The 20,094-nt window shown below is 37.8% G+C and overlaps 1 protein-coding gene across 3 annotated transcripts in view; it reads left to right on the top strand.

Moving 5' to 3' along the window:
- Positions 1-10,714: 10,714 nt before the first annotated feature.
- LOC149068544 (uncharacterized protein C05D11.1-like) overlaps positions 10,715-20,094 on the top strand; it is a 54,562-nt gene continuing 45,182 nt past the window's right edge. The window contains exon 1 of one of the 3 annotated variants that reach the window (XM_089251362.1): positions 10,715-10,846. The gene's annotated coding sequence lies outside the window, so the exon portion shown is untranslated. Of the gene's footprint in view, positions 10,861-20,094 lie in introns of all 3 variants that reach the window. The other 2 variants (XM_089251363.1, XM_089251361.1) reach the window with 2 other exon arrangements.

Below are 20,094 nucleotides of genomic sequence, written 5' to 3'. Positions count from 1 at the left end.
AAATCATCGTTATTCTAATTGTATCAAAAAAAGAAAGACGTTTCCTATAAAGTATATTTTTACAGAGTTGCCGAGATATTATTTTAAACTTACCCTATTCAGAAGACTACATAAAGCGTTGAAATAATCAAATACAAATACAACGCCACAACAGGCAAAATGCCCAACGAGGTGGCTGAGAAAAAGATGCCCATAAAAATATTTATGTCATATATTTTGAAAATATAGCAACCCAATTAAAAATGCAATTAACAAAAATTGTAAACAATATATACATGATAAAATATTATACAATGCCATAAAGAATACTTATGGTTGTCTTATTCTAAGAATGGATAGCTTCTCGATCTACCCCAACATGTTTATCGTATTTCTTTTCAAACGTGCCAATTGTGTTACAATTCACTACCTCCGGGGGTAAGCTATTCCATTTATTAACAACCCTATTAGAGAAAAATTCCCTGCGACACCATAGCCTTGCATTGTCTTTCGCCAATCGATACTGGTGTCCCCTTGTAAAAGCAGTCGATTGGCGGTGTACTAAAAGTTCATGATCCATCCTATCCATCCCATTGATAGTTTTGAACACTTCGATCATATCTCCTCGACACCTGCGTTCATCCAATGTAAAAATATTCAAAAAATGAAGTCTCTCTTCATAACTCAAGCCCCGTGTGCCAACAAGGACACGCGCAGCTCTTCCCCGCACCCCTTCAACCAAGTCTATGTCCCTCTGTAGGTATGGTCTCCAAAACCTTACAGCATACTCCAGTCCAGGACGGACTAAGCCTCGAAAAAACGGAAGAATGACTTTAGGAGAACGCGAAGAGACCTTTCCGAAAATGAAACCGAGCATTCTATTCGCTTTTTTGACCACCGCTGAACAATGTTCAGAAAACCTAATCACAATGGCATGAAATAATGGAAAAGAGACACTTATACATCATTCGCTCTTCATGATTACAGTCGAATCCCGCTATAACGAACTCCAAGAGACCGAAGAATTCACTTCGTTATAACGAAATTTCGTTATAAAGGAATTTTAACGCGCAAAAAAAAAAAAATAATTCGTTGTAGCAGGATTTAATTCTTAGGGGAAAAATTACTTATTTACGTTCTAAATAATAGAAAGAATTTTAAAAATAACACAAAGCAACTCAATTAAGCATTGAAGTTTTTTTTGCATAAGTTAATTAACATTTTAAAGGCAAATAATCCGTAATTATTTTTTTTTGCACAAGTATTGCCGAAGCCGAGGAAACAACAAATTCCTGTAAAGTATACTCATGCTCAAACAAATGAAAGTATCTTCCACCAATGCACTTGTGTCTTTTTTATATGTCAAAGTTTCGTTAGGTAAACTGTTGGAAAAAGATTCCGGTTTTCTTTGCGTTGAATACATCGGGAAGATCATATGACTTTATTACTTTCGCTATTTCACTTTCAAGAGAGGAATTCCTGTAAGCTTCGGACCGCTCTATCCTGTAAGCTTTAGCGGACCGCTCGCTATTTCACTAGCTTTCCATTCATTCACATTTTTCATATCACAACTGAATTTGCTTCCCTGCAAATCTGTTTTGCTACCACATCATACCGTTCTTTGAAACGATTCAGCCAGCCGACACTTGTTTCATAGGTGGAGATAGACTTGGAAGTCTTGGGGGGGGGGGGGGGCAAGATGATGCTGTTGTCGATTCATCTATACATATATGCATTAGATCAGTCGACTTCACCTTTGATGCGTGGGTGGGGTCTCCCCCCCCCCACCCCACATCTCCGCCCATAACTTGCTTGAAAGTTTTCGCAAACAAAAGAAGCACGCGCGAATTCCAAAACATTTTCTCCTATGAGTGGACCGGTAACTGACACATTTCGGGAACGAAATTTCCCGAAACAGGTAAAGACAGCTGCATCCACATCTTGTAAATTTGAAAGTTAGATCTTTTTCGTAGCAGATCCTATAACCATTGTTTGAATTTCGATTTCGTCCGATTTTTTTAAAAACGTTGAGATGGAGATTGACTTTTTTGTTTTTCGGACACTTGTTTTCGAGTTCGTTATATCGAATTTTTCATTTCGTTATTCCGGAATCGCACAATACATTGTTTTTATATAAATTGATTTGAAGGACTGGAAAAATATTGGTTACAAGGAGATTTTCGCTATAACGGTATTCGTTATAACGGGATCCGACTTTATTTTCGAAAAAAAATTAGTTTGAAAAATCGCAGACAGATGGCTATAAAACAGAGATAAAAACTTACTACTGATTTTCTACAACATGAATGATGAACTATGACCCGAGAGTCAAATATTGCCCTCAGAGCCATCTAATGGGGCTCGGGACCTAAAAACCTAACTTTGTGAAATTGGACTAGCAACACATTTTCAAATCACTTATGTGACCCACGGCCCATTTACAGACCACTTGAGTGGCGCCCACAGCACATTTCCAGATCCCTAAAGGGAATCGGGGGGGGGGGCCCTACTTACAGATCACTTGCATAAGGCGTCTTCAACGCATGGCCCGCGTGTCACATTCGGCCCTCGCAAGCGCGAATCCGGGAGAGAGGGCGTTCACCCTCCCAAGAGTTGAATAATATGGGGGGGGGGGGAAATCTGCCTGTCCCGTAAAGTAGGATGATCCGATGCACCTACACGCCGATGTGTCGGACAACCATAGGCGTAAACTTCTATAGGGCCCATGGGCCTGAGCCCCCCCAACATTTTTGAAGACGCGGCTCAGCCCCCCCAAAAATTCGTATGAATATGGCTTATTCATTTTGCAATGATGAAAAATTTTTTTTTAACCAAAAGTTGTCCTAATTATGAATTAGTTAATGGAAACAATCTGCACAAAATTTTAGTTCTTTTAAAAAATCTGGATGGTCTTTGGCTTTCTTGTTCCATGACAATACGTTTATCTCATTTCTTCCCTGCCGTTCAATCCCCAATTGCACCCTCCATCGGTTCCAATCGGTCTCCATCGGTTACTGCCAGAAGGCACGGCTGAGAGGAAGATTCTTTGCGGTGTTGAGGGGGCTCTTTCTTCTTTGCCTGTGGCAAAAACTGAGTGTCTCTCGATGGAGTGTCTCTTCTTTTGTTCACTGCGACCGGAGGACGGCCATGGCGCCGACATGAAAATAAGCCCAAAGATGCATGGTGGGGGGAGGGGGGAAGGTTGAATATTGGGAAGCAATGATATTGAAACCGAAATAAATTACACTCTATAAAGAATAGGTGCCAGAACCTAGAGGCTGAGGCCATTTGAGCCCCCCCCCCCGCAATAAATTTTGTAAGGGGACTGAGCCTCCCAGTAATTACTGAAAAAAACCATTGTGCAATGCATTCTCCCTCTCCTTCGTACACGCTTGAGTCCCGTATATGCGGGAGGACCAATAACTTTTAGGCCCCCCCCCCCAATGTTTTTTTGAAAAATATTGGGGAAAAAAGCACATTCTAAATGCCCATTCATAACAGATCTTGAGGACCGATGCCGAAACATTTTTCAAGCCCCTTTATAACAAAATTTGACTGGGGGTGGGGGTAGAACATAGGCGTAAACTTGTATCCGGCCCATGGGCCCGAGCCCCCCCCCCCCAACATTTTAGAAGAGCCGGCTCGGCCCCCCCAAAAATTCGAGTGGATATGTTTCTCACACTTGGCTCAGAAAAAACTTTTTGACAAAAAATTTCTTTAAATAGTAGAAATCCATCTGCCTGAAATGAAGCACATACGCAGGAAACAGAGGAATCACTGCATTGTTCTTCTAAAAACTATTGGGGGGGGGGGGGGCTCAACCGTCTTACAAAATTTTTTGGGCTCAAATATCCTCCACTCCTAGGTTCCGGTGCCTTTGAGGGGAATCAAATAAATAATAGTAAAATAAAATTAACACAAAAAAAAAAGAAAATAAGAAATGAATGGAAAATTTCAAAGCCCCCTGAGCCGGGTACCACTGCATTCTAATACTAGGAATATGAAATTTCCTCCTTATAAATCAGGGATTCTCAAACTATCTACGTTAGCAGCACTCTTATATAGAAATTTTAAATACGGTATTTCAATAAATGTTGAAGAGAGGTTAAAAGGTGAAATTTGCGTTCCTCCCCCCCTCTGGTCCGGCACCCTAGACATTTGACCCCTCCCCCCAGCCCTGTTTCCAGTACTCCAACACTTAGGTAGCCAGGGCCGGAACTAGGGAAGAAGGCAGTTTTCACAGGCGGAATTCTTGTGGGGACTGCTAATTCTGGGGGGGGGGGGGGGTGGAAGACGAAAAATATCGTTTCGATCGTTTTTTTTTAGTGGGGAGAGGGTGAAAAAATTACATACTCTTCCCTCCCTCCACCTAAAATGATCCTGTCTCGTTGGACCGGGCTTTTGGACAGATCTTTCGCGAGGACCCCGATTTTTCACAGGGAAGTGCTGGGTCCGGTGACCGCAAAGAGGGGGTTTTACATACCCTGTTTACGTTCGCAGCACTGTTAGAAATTTTAAATATCTTGCGGCATCACAGTCGATCTCAAGGAGGCATTTCGATGCTTTCCCCCCCCCCTTTCCCGACAATAAAATGATCTTCACTCCTAGTTACAGCCCGTCTGTGGCATCTAGTGGCGTGTTTCCCGGGGGGGGGGGGCACTCAGCGAGCTATAAGCACGGCCATGGACTCCCACATACTGGAGAAGGGCTTCTAGCCTGGGATCTTTGGCGGACTTTTTATTCCATGTATTTTTTTTTTTTTTCATGATAAAGGGGCCGCACCTTCTGCAGCTGTCAAAGAGCATTTCAATAGGGTTCAGTTTGGGCTGCTTCAATGCAGGTTTACTGAATACAATCACCATTTCCTAAGTAGAAGGATGGGGAGTGTATAGCGTGTCGCTTATGTGGGGAATATGTCACCTGGAGGCATCCGTCCATATGGGGACCCCCTTCTGATCCTGAAAACTACATTCTTCTTGACGCCGCTGGTCAAGGCTTTAAAAGCTTTTGTGCTTAATTGATGGCCATCCGTGAAGGACGCCGACATAGATTATCCTAATTGGAATATAAAGAAATTACGGATTACGGTGGTGAAGAAAAATCTAGACGAGGTTTGTGATTCTGCAAAATAAGAATAGCTGTGTTTGGAGCCACTTGAAGTAAACTCCTTGTTTTTCCACTGAACCCCCCCCCCCCCACAAATGTTGAGATGGACAGTTCCACAGTATTTTATGGTTTGTGTGGACCACATTCGGTTGTGCACGTACAGTATAACCTTCTGTTAGTAAAACATGTTGTATTACAAGAAAACGGAAAAGTTCCTCGTGATTCCGCACAGTTTCCTGACAGAAAAAGTAAGCAATATTAAATATAGCTACACATTTTTGATAAATTCATGCATTTTAAACATTTTCTTTAATGATAATTTATTCAGAATCTTCAAAAACAATCTAGATTTTGCAGCCCTCTAATACTTATAATCAATAAAGCGTAGTATAAAATACTTTTTTTTCTGTTAGACATATCAATAAATTAATAAAACTTACCATGTTTTATTTTTTTCAATCATATTTAAAATTTATTTAAGAAAAATTTAAACTCCATTTGGCTTGCGTACTTGTAAAAGTGACAATATTTGAATCGAGTTTTTAATAAGAAATTTATGCAACTAAAAAAATTATTATTTTTCTAATTTAAAACCTGATATATGACTCAATATATGAGAGTAAAATAAATCTTAAATAAGTGACATGTAATTTGATTTTAGGGGAAATATACACTGTATCATAAAATATAAATAAATACAGGGCTCGACAAAAATCATTAAAAAATTTAGGCACCAGCCAAATTTTGTAAGAGCCAAGCATGGTTTTTTCACGAGAAAAGTATCTTAAATAATCTTTTTTCAACCTTTCTGGGAATTGATGACCCCTTCCCAGGGCCGTAACTAGACTTTGTCATCTGGGGCAATTCGGAATTTTGGCGCCCCTTGCATGTAGAAGAAGCAGTTAAAGGGTGAATTCGACTCACATTCTGGTCCAGCGTCCGGAGCACCAGACCTACCTGCTTTCTCTAGTTGTGGCTCTGCTCCTTTCCATGTTGGAAGACAATTATGAAATCGGAAAATTTTGAGCCATCACTAGATTCTGATTTAGCAATCACATATACAAAATTTTAGGCGCGAATACAGATTTTCCAGTCACCATGGTGACCTGGCACTTGGGGTTTGTCCAACCCTGGAATAAATAAAGATGCATATACTGTTCTGAATATATTTTTTGTATATAGTCATTTTTATGACCCCGCCCAGGGGATTTCGGGATTCATGAGATCTGGGGGATCTTGGGAGGATATACGCAGATTTACGGCATGACTAGATCTGAATAAATTGCCTATGGCGATAGACCGGAGTTGTGCTCGTTTCAATGAGAGAGAGAGAATGAAAGTATATTTTTACTTGGACCGTGATCAAACTAGAATGGGGCTCAAGGGCAAAGGCTACGCCCCCAACAATCAAATAAATTTTTGTTAATTAAATGCTTTTGGGAAATTGGCACCAACTCAAAAATTCTCTGGAAGAAATTCCGTGTCCCCCCCCCCCCCAATAGATTGGTTTTCTTGGGTACGCTCATGCTCAGGGGTAGTCCCATTCCAAGGGCGTAGCGAAGAGGAAGACTTGGGGGTCTGGTCCCCTCGTCCGAAATGTGAGAAAATGACCGAAAAAAGGGAAAAAGATGACCAAATCTATTGTTCTGTCACTTTGGTCCCCCCTGCCGAACGAAATTTCTGGCTACGCCCTTGTCCCATTCACTTTGGTAACAATACATTAAATGATTGTTATACAGTCGAATATCCTGTTATAACGAACTCCAAGAAACCGGAGAAAACACTTCGTTATAAAGAAATTTCAGATTGTTTGCATTGTTCCTATGTATACTTATTAGAGGGATTAGAAAACCATTCGTTAAAACGATATTTTCGCTGTAACGGTATTCGTTAAAACGGGATTCGCCTGTAATTAGAGCCCGAATTTTCCACTTAAAAAAATGGCTAAATATGAACTAAAACTGAGAAAATATGTGCTAAAGAACAAATAACCAAGCAAAAAACGCAAATGCGTTTTTAAATGCATCTTTTCTATTTATCTCGATGCATATTCATTTGCAAAAACATTCTCATGCAAATGATTTCTACATGTATTTTATTTAGGAATTTCTAGTTATTAGTACTGCAGCTGCTCACTAATAGAAAGAAAAAGTTGCTCGAAAAAGAAGCAAACTACACGTGCACACAAGTAACAAAACATGAATAATGTCAAAAATGGGCGGATTTTTCTCCTGAGATTTTACTTCTTTTTACTTGAAAAAAAAGAAACGACAAGCAAATAAAGCACCCGGGCTTCGGGTATGGTCCATTGTAGCTAGAAGGTCCTTGGAGTTGAGCAACCAAACTATTTGAAAATGTCGAATTTCCGATTCGATAGACGATGTTGCCTGATCCATAAATCCATGGAAGTGAGCATGAATGTAATAAGTTCAGACTTTTAATTGTTCAGTTGGTCATCTAAACCGCTTTGATGATACGAAATTCTATGGAAAACGTCTTATGCTCTTAGAGAATCAACTGATTTGAGATCAAAAATCAATTTCACATGACTAGAGTTCCGTCAATCGTTAATACGACGTATTAGAACGAAATGATCTCAAAGACGTCCCAATGCAGATAAAGCAGCAATTTTCAATAATTTTATGTCCTTACAGAGCGAAACGTGAAAATTCGTTTATAATGAGAACTACGTTACAGCGAAAACTTTTCTTGTGGTTGTGAGCTGTTGTTATAACGAACTTTTATTGTATTATGAGCAATATTAATTTGAAAAATTAAAAAAATTTAATTAATCTTCCGCACAACTTGAAAATTTGCACTTATTCTGAAAATTCTTCAATTACATACATTTATACACACATTAATGCTAAAAAGAGGTTAATTTATATAAATGCAACAAACAGGACTAATCATAACAAATTTATAAATAGTGCAAAAAAAAAAAATGAATAAATCAAAAATTAAAAGGTCAATTTCCCGTGACCTTTCATTAAATTAAGTTGTATAATAACCAAGAATGGCCACTGAAGCTGTGCTTTCCAAAGTGTGAAATATCGACCCCTGGGGGAAGGGGTCGATGCAATTGTCCAAAGGGTCGATAGAAGCTATGGGTTTAGTATAGGATCCTATGGGTGGGCTTGAGTTGGGAGAAATGAGAAAGAAATTTTTTTTAAAGAAGAGCTATGGAACACAAAAAGTTTGGGAACTTTTCACTGAAGCAGCGGTTCTCAACCGGTGCTCCGTGTACACTTCCCGGGGGCTCCGCACCCACTCGAAGAAAATAAATCAGTAAATTCGATAAATGAATATAAGGAGAGCGTACGGGGCTCCACCATAGAAATTTTACGCCGAATAGAGGCGACCACTGATGCATATTTGTGTTTGAGTACAGGTGATCATTTGTGGAGATTTTACTGTATTTAGGAAAATGTAATGGAACCCTTTGTATATATCTCCCTATTACGTTTCTGACCTTACTTATTTGTACGAGGTTTTGCTTCAGTTGCTATACATTTCTATACATTATCCCTGTATACAGGGCCTAATTTCTTCATGGGCAAATGAAGCCTTTATAACTTTGAGCCCCCGAAATTCAAACAACATACATTCACTGACCAATTAACATCTTTGACTCTTGTCGCAAGAGCCTCCTAATTCCTGCTTTACCCAGGGCCCTGCCTGTATACACTTCAATTAATCGACGTTTTCACTTCGATTCGAACTCCCAAGTCTTTGGAAAACACCTTTTCTATCAATCGAATCACATAATTTTTCAATTGGTGAAAACGTGTCACTGAAATACAGTGTTTTACGGTTTTCAAAAACCCATCATGAAGAAACGTTCTAAGCGGAAAAACTAAGCGGGATCGACTGTAGTTTCTCATGCATATTTTTTACTGAAAAAGTAATAAAATTTAAGATGATTGACTGGTTCAATCAGGGCTGCAACTAGATGCTTGGTTACCCGGGGCAAGCGCGCATTTTGACGCCCCCCTTGTAATGTTGAAGGAGAGGTTTTAGAATGAAATTTGCACCCCATCCGGTCTAGCGCCCGGGGCACGAGACCCGCCTGCTCCTCCCTAGTTGTGGCCCTGTGTTCAATGGCTTTTGACAGGTACTGAAATAATTATTGAACGGGCTACGGTATGCTGATAGCCAGGGCTGTAACTGGGATTTTTGTCGCCCCCACATTCGATAATTTTGTAACGGTGTTCTGTAAAGGACGTTTTACACAACGTTTAAATAACACTTTTTTTTCTGTTAAATCTTGAAATGAATACCGTAAAATTGCTTGAGACTTTAGCAACAGTAATGTTATGATAGTATTATAAGTATATTTCTTCTCAAGCATAAGATTTTGAATCAAAACGACAGATTTTCACAAAATTTTTTTTCGGAAACGTCTGTAAAAAAAAAGTGGGGGGGGGGGTAATTTTCGGAAAAAGTTCGTTTTTCAGTACTGCTTTCGCATTTATACGACGCGTCGTATAAACGAGGTTCTATTAGAGCCTGAGCCCCCCCCAACATTTTCAATAAGTTTACGCCTATGCGGACAACGCCATGGATCCGGCTGTATTCGCTCCATTGACGGCTGAAAATGTCTACCACGGCTTCATTCACAGCAGTCACCAAAATGTGTCTCTGCAATCAGGATAGCAAATGGGGGGGGGGGGGAGTAGGTGGGTCTAATGCCAAGGGCGCCGGATCAGAGGGAGCGCAATTAAATCATTTTAACTCTCCTTTAACATTACAAAAAGGCGCCAAAATGTGTGCATGTCTCCGCTGACCAAGCATCTACTTGCGGCCTTTCATGCAACACCCAGCTGTTCTTGGACCATCTGCTAAAATCGCTTCATGTATAGGAGGAGGAGGTCAGTGGCGATCAAAAGGGTGACCAAAAAGTGTTCAAGCATGGGAGTAACCAAAAAGTGTTCAAGCATGGGAGTAACCAAAAAGTGTTCAAGCATGGGAGTAACCAAAAAGTGTTCAAGCATGGGAGTAACCAAAAAGTGTTCAAGCATGGGAGTAACCAAAAAGTGTTCAAGCATGGGAGTAACCAAAAAGTGTTCAAGCATGGGAGTAACCAAAAAGTGTTCAAGCATGGGAGTAACCAAAAAGTGTTCAAGCATGGGAGTAACCAAAAGAGTGACTTATAGACAGAGACGTATTTACAGGAATGGGGGCTAATCTGACCTAGGCAGGACCGTCTTGAGAGCATCATTGCCCCTTCCCCATGACCCAAATGATTTTTGTGAGGTCCCATTTTTTAAGGCACTCCTACTCGGGCTCTAGGGCCTTGTCGGGTGGGCCCATGCTCTCAGACGGCACTGAGACCGGAGTGGAAAATTTCAAGAATTAGTGGTCAAGAAAATTGGACTAAAATAAGAGAAGGGCGGAAAAAATTTTATCTCTATACCTTTATCAAAACAAAGAAAAAGTCTGGTGATCAAAATCACGAGAAAATTGGCTATTGTCCCGAAAAATACGGGTCAAATGGTCAGGTGATCATAATACCCTCTCAACAAGGAGGGAGATTTTTTAATATTATTATCTTCCCATCTACTCATGAAAATGCTTGTGGGAAGCCTCATGGTTGCAAACGACCGTGGATAAAAAGATTCCAGTGCAAGTTATGGATGAGAATTTGTTTGCTTTTTGTGTTGGATGCGGTTTTGGTTGTGTGGGAGCCGCAGCAGATTGTGTTTGTATTAAGCGGGTCGTTGAGGTGCGGAAAAAAAGAAATTCTCTTCGATCTGTTCCGGTGATTTCGTTAAAGTATATTCATTTGTTTTATTGTATTGTTTATTTCTTTTAACACGATCGTTACCGCTTTTATAAATAAAGTTGTTATAACGCCATAGGCGTGACGTTATTGGAAAGAAGGGGAGGGACAATCTATATACAGTTAAACCTCGTTATAACGACTCCCATTATTCCTTTGAAAATTAAACTTATATCGGGTGGTCGTTATATCGAAAGGTAAACATATGTCATTCCCATGCTTACACTTTATCGTTCTTTTGGTCGCTCACGGATCACGTCCATACTCCAAATCGCTGGTCGCTCACATGCTTGCGCACTGGTTTGGTCATTCATGTGTTTTCACATGCTCTAAGTGAATCCTATGCATACTCACTCTCTGGGTCACTCTTTTAGTTGTTCATTGATCTAAACTTCTTTGACCGCATCAAAATCGTTTGTCGCTCACATGCTTGCACACTTCTTTTGTCACTCTTTAGGTCGTTCACTCTCTGGATCTTTCTTTTGGTCACTTTTATGTTTATACCCTCATAAGTCATTCTTTCCAGTCTCCCATGCTCATACATTCTCTAGGCCACTCTTGGTTGCTCGCTGACCTGGACTCTTGCTCTCTTGGCCACTCACATGCTTGTTCATTTTTTTGGTTGCTCACATGATTGTACATGCTCTTAGTCTCTCATTGATCTGGTCCTTCATACTCCAAATCGCTGATTGTTCACATGCTTGCATACTGATTTGGTTGCTTACATGCTCTAGGTTACTCTTCCCATCACTCGCATGCTCTAGGTTATTCTTCCCATCACTCACATGCTCTAGGCCGAAACTAGACCTAAACCACATTAGGATTAAATTCCAAGTAAGCATCTTTTATAGCAGCTCTGTTATTAATATTATTTCACTTAAGTTTTAAACCCCAGTTGACCAACAAGGCAGTAAAATGAAGTCCAAGCAAGCAAGCCCAGAGAAAATAAACAAACGTTACCAAGGTACCACTTATAACGACTCTCTGAAAGGTATCAAAACTCCATACTACCCTAGTGACCCATATTGTGTGCGCAAGCATGTTAACAACTGAAAGAGTGACCTTGAGTACAAGGGTCTTGGTCAGGGTGTGACCAAGAGTAGGACCTAGAAAATGAGGGGGGCCAGGTCAGTGAGTGATCTAGAAAGTGTGCGAGCATGAGAAAGGCCTAGAGACCTTTCCCACAAGTGATCGCTGCAGTGATTCATCTGGGCATGAAATTGATTTGCCAAAGACCTTCAAATGTGATGCACAATTAAAGAATAACTTGTTGACCTGAAAAGACACACAAGATAAGTACATGGTTATATGTGTGTTTTATATGGTAGAAAGTGCCCATGTAATGCACTGCTAGGGAGAGTCCTTTGCAAAAGATATAAGCATCAGGGGAATGTTTTGAGACCTAATATGACAATCAAAAGTGAGAACGGGGGTTGCCATGCCTTCCCCCCCCCCCAGACCAGACTTTCACAGGTTCATTTATGATGAATTTATAATGTGAAAAAGCAACAAGCAATCAAAATTGTCCTGGTGCCCATTGTTAGGGCCCCCACAATGGCTAACCCTTGTTGGAGCCATGGGGGTTAGGTTCACAGTATGTCCTGTGACTTTAAGAAATGCTGCTAATGGATTTATATGAATCTATAGCAGTTGAACCTTTGCTAATGTGTATGGGTCATTCCCAAAAAACAAAGTGTACAAATTGTTTCAGAGACAAATTTTTTTTACTAAATTTCAGAGCACTCTGGTGGTAATTTTTTCCTAGTTGTTTTAATTGTCTGTCATTCAGTGTTTCTTAAATTGTTTCTCAGATGGTATCCAATTTTTTTAAAAATTCATTGTTTCTAGCGAAACGTCAAAATCTGGCTGTCCCAGCTTCAAAAAAATGTTAAACAAAAAGAGACGAATTTTTTTTCAGAAAACTTTAAATCATATTTTATATACAGTCAAACCTCGTTAGTGCGTCACCCGGTTAGCACGTCACTCTGCTCACCGGGTCACTTTTTGTAAGTGCCAATTGTCTTCAGGCTGGAATGGGCACAGCTATGGCTTACTCCGTTTAACGAGTCACTCCCCTTACTAAGTCATATTTTTGCTCTCCCAAGAGTGACTCATTAATGAGGTTTGACTGTATATGCCATAGATGAATAAAACTGACAATAAAATTTTGAGAAAATTATTTTTTTCTTATGAAAAATTATTTTTTTGTTCATGTCCCGAAATTTATCTCATTTTAAAATGTCCACTCTGTTACTGTCATTTGGGAAATATATTTTTATACCAGATTGAATCTGATAACACTTTTGGGCTCATTGAAAGGTTTACTTTTAATGCTTGATCAACAATTTTGGATTTGACTTTTGCAACGACTTAATATTCATTTTATGTCTTTAGTACCAGATTTTTTTCTCTGTCAGATGTCCACTCACTCTGTTACGCCATTATCATAAATAATTAAGATTTATTTTTCATCTATATCAGCATCTAGTGATTGCACATGGAGATATGCTTCAAAATATGATAAAAAAGTTTTCACAAATCATTTAAATTTATAACGAAAAAATAATAATGTAGGCTAATTTGTCCACTCTGTTATGTCTTCCAAAAACAACCAGTGCAACAGAATGGAAACTATGGCCATGTCCATGCGTGACTCACACTACATTTGAAACTTCTGTCTAATAAGCAATCTCAATAAAAAATATGTTTTTGTATTTAAAATAATTTTTTAAATTAAATAATATTTTCCAGGTTTAGACTTACTAAATAAACAAACTTCCTGTATTTTTCTTGTTTTTTAACCTCTAAAGAAATTATTTAATCACACTGTGACTCACACTACACAAAAGGAAGTCATATTTTTTATTCATAGTGATGGTAAAATATCTTCCTCTTATGAGCGTGGAAAAAAAAAACTTTTGATATAGTTTTTATCTTTAATAGTCATGCTTTCTATTTTGTTACGTATTATATAAGTTGAATCAGAAATAATCATTCCGCAGAATTTTTTATGCGTGACTCACACTACACAGAAAATGTGAATCGCACTACATTTCAAATTTCCAGTTTTCATTCAGATCATAAAGTCCAGTTTTAGAAGATTAAAGAGAAAAATGTGCAATGAAAATTATGACATTTATTCATCCCATCATAAAATTAGTGAACTCAAAACCACAGAATGTTTGTAAGTGTGCAAGAAATGTTTGTAAGAAAGTACATTCGTTTATCAAAAGAAGGTTCCGGTAATCTTGTCAAAATAGCATTTTCAATTTCTCCATCATCATCCGTTTCTGGCCATGAAAATTTTCTGGTGTCTCTGTAATATTCTAGCAACTTTACAGTTATTTTCTTTAAATTGGAGGAAGAAATAATTTGTCCAGCAAAATGCTTAGTGGTTTTTCCCCAAGAAATGGGAAACCCATTCACTAGCATTGAAATTTTTGTTAACTGGAGTGCTCTCATTTAGTATCAAGGCTTGCTCATGTGCGCCAGTGATGAAATTGAATTTTTTATACTCTTTTGATACCAGTGAGTGTTTCACTTTATATGGCTCCAGCTTTTCAAAAAAAAAAAAAAAAAAAGCCTTGTGTCTGGTATTGTGTGAATCTTGCATTCATTTGGTGACCATAAATGATCTAATTTTGGTTTTTGTGATTCAATTGTTTCCTTTGCAACAAAACTAACAATGACATTGGGATATATATCCCCTGCATGTTTGGAAAAATCCTCTGCTGTTCTAGGATCAATGCTTCTAAAACGAGTAGCTTCTTTAACTCTACGCTTCAGTTTCACCCAGTCCATTAATTGCACCTTTACCATGGCTGATGGCTGTAAAATGCCATTCAAATTGATCATGAATAATAGTGCCGAGACAAGTGGAATATTTTTGCTTGAAGTGTTTTCCAGTACCATCTGATTGATAAATAACTTTGTCGCATTTTGGAAACATCTCTTTCAATTTTTTCACTATTGTGTCAGTGAAAGCTGCCACTGCATATTTATCCTGTTGCATGTAATCAGATATAATGATCATTGGAAAAGAACATAATTCTCGATTATAATTAATATAGGTCGTAGCAGTGAAAATTGTGCAGGAATTTGCTGCCCAGTATGCAGACTGGATTTCATCTTGGTAGGAAAATGTATAGTTTTCACTGAAATCCATGTGGATGAAAAGCTTGTTCTCTTGAACATTGGATTTTAGGTACTTCAGGTGCCTGAATATTGCCTCATTTCTTCTCTTTTTCCTTTTGATTTCTTGTACTTCTTTAGTTTTGGGAGCATTTTTTTCTGCACATTTGCCAGATTCCCTCATTCATTGTCTTTACTCTGCTTTACGTTCTGCAGCTGTCTTGGGCATAATTACTAGAAAAATAGTTTTCAAATGAATTCAAATAACTTGATAAAATTATTATTTGTGTGAGAATGGAAATAATCATTTCATAAACACAGTGCATGTGGAATAACTAGTAAAATGGCATATCAGTGTGACTCACACTACATAATATTTCCAGTTCCAGTTTATTTTTAACTGCAGTAAAAAATAAAATAACTGAACTAAATTATGACTCTTATGATGTATTAGGAAATTTAATTTATGTTTAGTGAAATCACATTGGTAACTTTGCAAACACAAAAAATGGTTCTTTTGTGTGACTCGCACTACATCCATTAAACCTATTTTGAAAAATAAACTTGATATACATAATGCTTAGTACAAATAAACTTATGCACAGTTTTCAGTACTTCAACATTCAAAAAATTAAGAGAAATAATGAAATTTAGTATCAACTTACTTTTTAGCTTTTAAGTATGATAATCTGAAAAAATCAAGTAGTGGACATGTTGCTACAAGAGCAATTTTTGATTGTTGCTGTTTCCAGATTCAGATACACATGATACTTTTCAACAATTAAATCATAAAATTAAACTTCCTTAGCACAAAACTGAAGCAAAAAATTATTTTAAAAGTAATTTAAAAAATAACCATTTGTATTTTATCATGGAATTAACCAATTGCAAATTATCTGAAGAGAAGTGCAAAGCCATCATTTCGGTGGGTCAAGAAATCATACCTGTGTGCTGTATGTTGCAGAATGTGAGAAGCCAATTTCGTTCTGCTCAGTGTTACGGAATTTAGAGCATGGACCTTCATTTATTTTGGCTCATTTGAAAGTGATGAAAGAAGAATATAAAATAAATGTGGTTCACTTTTTTTTCTGATGGACTTTGTACTCAGTACAAACAAAGTAAAAATGTTTACTTATTGGACAAATATGTTTCAAAATATTTCAAGTGGTGTACCTGGAATGTTTTTTAAGCAAACCATGGAAAAGGAGCAGTTGATGGTATTGGTGCTGTATTAAAAAGGACAGCGGATAGATTGGTTGCATGTGGGAATGACATATCAGATGCCACTCAGTTTTTCACAATTCTCAAAGATGCCACCAATGTAAAATTGTATGAAATCAAAAATGAAGAAATAAAAGGTATAAAAAATATCCCAAATGAACCTGTGCTGAAAGACACTATGGCAGTCCACCAAATAGTAGCAACTGACAATGGATTGCTGCAATACAGAGATGTTTCTTGCTTTTGTGAAAGAAATGATAATCTCTGTGAATGCTACGAAAAGAAAACTTATTCTTGCCAAAGAAGTATAAAACTGGAAGTTCCACAACCGATTTCAGAGTTTGAATCTCTGGAAAATGACATTTAAGAAAATTGTGAAAACTATGCTATTGACTCCACAGGAAACAGCAATGAAGAAATGTCAACTGGTCTAATTAAAGCAGGTGTTCATATGTTCATATGAAATTTGAATCTGGTGGTGTATATAAATCTACATACAGGTATGTGTTGTAACCCAAAATGACGTTGAAGATGATGGGAAGGTCAAAGTTATGTGCTTCAAAACTATGAATGATGCTAGGAAGCTGTTCAGAGCTGATGACAAAGGTATCTCTTACATTCACTTTGACCAGATTTTAAAAATTTTGCCAGAGCCAAAATTCCGAACTACGAGGGGGGGGGGGGCATGTGTTTTTTTTAATTTTCTCATAACGTGGATGTTTTTTAGGTGTCAGAGGAGTCTCTGGGATACCTTTCATATTGTCTATATAATTGTTGAAAAAATGAAAGTGTATTTAGAATAATTGTGATTGCTTACTCTAAGTTAAACATTTTTGTCTACTCTGTTACAATGATGTCCACTCTGTTACGGGAAACATTTTTGTAGTTCGCAGGAAAAAAAAATTAAAAAGCACTTCGAACTAAGATGTTAAATTATAATTTATCAACCCACTGTCTGCCAGAAATAAAAAAAAATTAATTTTAAGTAGTTGAAAAAATGTAAAAAATAAACTTTTCCTCCTGACAGTTGAGTGGTTAGGGAACTACTACTACTTCACCAAACACCAACTCTGGCCATATCGCTATAGTGCAATTTACTGCCATTAGTGAGATGGGTTGGAAGTGATGGCGCTGTCTATCGGTGGTCGTCTCGAGTTCGTTAGGAAAAATATCTTATCAATATCCTCCTCCCTTGGGTTCGAACCCTGGACCCTGACAACAACCTTCACGATGGTAGACGAGCATCTTACCACCATGCCACTCGGGCACTGGTTAGGGAACTAGCTTCTGTCTCACTGTGCAGGTCTGGGTTCAAATTCCGGTTCGGGCATGGATGTCTACTAACAAATTCCCTGGACGGATCATGCTGATCCCTTGGGAATACGTGAAGATCACGTCATTTAAAAAAAAAAAACTCATGAAAAACACTCAAAACAACAGGAAAAAAGTCAAAAAAATTTTTAACTTTTTTTTCAGCCTTTCTGTAAGAAATAAGCTGATTTCATTATTTTAAGGGGTAAAAACAGCAGAAATAGTAATTTTTTTACAGCGATATTTGTTTTCTTAACAGAGTGGACAAAATCCATCATTTTCTGTCGTAAAACCCAAAAAATAAAATATTATTGCAAAATAAAAGTGAAAAATATTTATGAAATATTAAACTTCAAGTCATTGGATATAATTTGAGATCAATTTTATTTCAAAAATTCAACTTTGAATTTTTCATCTCAAAAATGGGGAATGTACACTTTTTTTTGGAAATGACCCATATATGAGTAAAATAAAACGGACGCATCTTTGCAAGGGAATCGAAAGGAAAAAAATAAGTTTTTTGTCATGCTTTGCCTTGGCATGACAAAGATAATAGTACGGTAGAACCTCGTTTATATCGGTAGAACATCGATTTTCCAAACAACTCAGTCAACCTTGTCACTTTTTCAACCTAACTCATTTTCAGTTTTCTATAGTCATTGATGCTCAACAGTTGGCATTTTCTTGGAACTTGAATTATATTTTTCTCCTAACTCAATAGCTTAGCTCTATTGTACAATAATTCACTTCCAAACATTTGTACATACCGTACCTGTGAGCTATAGATATGTAAGCAGGGGGCAGATCCGGGTACAGTGTATGTAGCTATAAACAATTGACAAGCAAACAAATGTGTGAATAGGAGCAGATTTAGCTGTCATCTTTTTTCCATCTGACGAATGCAACTTAAATTAAATTTATTCCTTTGCTTCATTGAATTAGTTTCGAAATCGATTTTCCGAACTTTTCATTTTTCCAAACACCCTTCAGGCCCGATTTGTTCAAGTAGATAAAGTAGAACGATGGCTGTGCAGGCGGCGGCAGCTGTATGAGAAGTTATTCCGTTTTATCCATGTGATAAAGACAAAAATCTGTGCGACTGCATTTGCCATCCTAGGCACCATCGTCATATATGGTCGCAACAGCAATTTGCTATGATAGCAAATGCCGTGAAAACAGGATGACTGGTTAAAATGAATTCTGCAAAAAAAGAAAGAAAACGAAATGTAACTAATATACAGGGGTGGGAACTCTGCGCCAATTGCGGCGCAATGGGCCAAAATTGACATCTTATGCCATCCTACTCCAATAGTGTATTTTCGTATTTTTCTACGCCAAATACCGAATTTTGCTTCAGTAAAATTTTGGAAAGCACGGCAAAACTTTTTTGTTCCTGCTTGCTGCAAAACAATTCTTTTCGAGAAGAGCATGTTTTTATTGCACTGTACTTAAACTATCAGGCTTTCCATCACAAAACCCCAATAATATCTGATCGTGCAACTGGTTTGCAATGGTCTTTTTAGCTTTAAAGCGCAAATGTCAGTCAGGTTTTAACGAAAAAAAAAAAGTCGCCACTGGAAGCAGCAGAAAGTAGATGCGTCAGATCCCGATGTGTCCTGAAAAAAAAAATTTCATTCTGGGAGTAAACAGAGCATGTCCGCTGAATTACGAATGCTAATTTAGAAACTTTGCCAAGTAATGAATGTTAAATCGCCAAATAATAAGAGTCATATAGCCAATCTCACGAAATAATGAATTCTGAGTTGCCAAACATCATGTTGATTTTTCGGAAACTCTCTCCTATTTTGCAACAATTTCTTGCAGAGTATAAAAAAAATTTAAAACTTTTTCAAAAAAAATTGAAAAGTGCTGCTGTTCCAGACAGCAAATAGTGCCCTCAGTAAGCAAAAATCATCTTAAATAGACTGGTGTGAAAAATTTATGACAGCCGCTCTTTCAAACAAGGTGTCAAAAAACCAGAATTGAACACCAAAACAAAAGAAGCTGGTGAAAAGATGTTTGACAACAAAAGACAATAGTTTCATTTTGAAAAGGGGTGAGGGTTAACAAAAATAGTCTTGTTAATTTCGCTGCTCCAATTTATAAATATCTGCTCCGAATCCGATATTTTGCTGCTCCAAAATTGCTTCGAAATGGACTTTGTCACTTCCCACCCTGAATATCGGAAAAAAAATATATTCACAGTCAAATTATCATAACAAAATTCAAAGCTTGACAAATCTCAGGTTGCCTTGGCAACTAAAAAATTGACAATATTTTTTGGTGCCTAGTTTTCTTCATGTATGATGATTGAAGTCTGAGGACAGCGAAGAAATTATGTCAGTTGTCTGCTGGCATGGAAGGGCACCTGTAAGTCCCTGACAAATCTAAAAATATTCTGGACTGATTTGATTGGTAGAAAAATTGCTTGGCGCCTATGAAATTTTTCTGGTGCCTAAATACGTTTTTTGCTTCATCAAGCTCTGTCATAATTTATAGGTTGGCAAAATAATTTTTACCTTCGATTTCTGTGGGGAATAAAAATTCAAGAGACTTTGTTGGAA

This window comes from Pholcus phalangioides, unplaced genomic scaffold, assembly GCF_987345545.1.
Source record: "Pholcus phalangioides strain wild (caught in Gottingen) unplaced genomic scaffold, Ppha-v1.0 ptg000024l_1, whole genome shotgun sequence".
Lineage (NCBI taxonomy): Eukaryota > Metazoa > Arthropoda > Arachnida > Araneae > Pholcidae > Pholcus > Pholcus phalangioides.
Note: the sequence above shows the minus strand (reverse complement) of the source record. Positions and strands in the feature narration are given on the sequence as shown.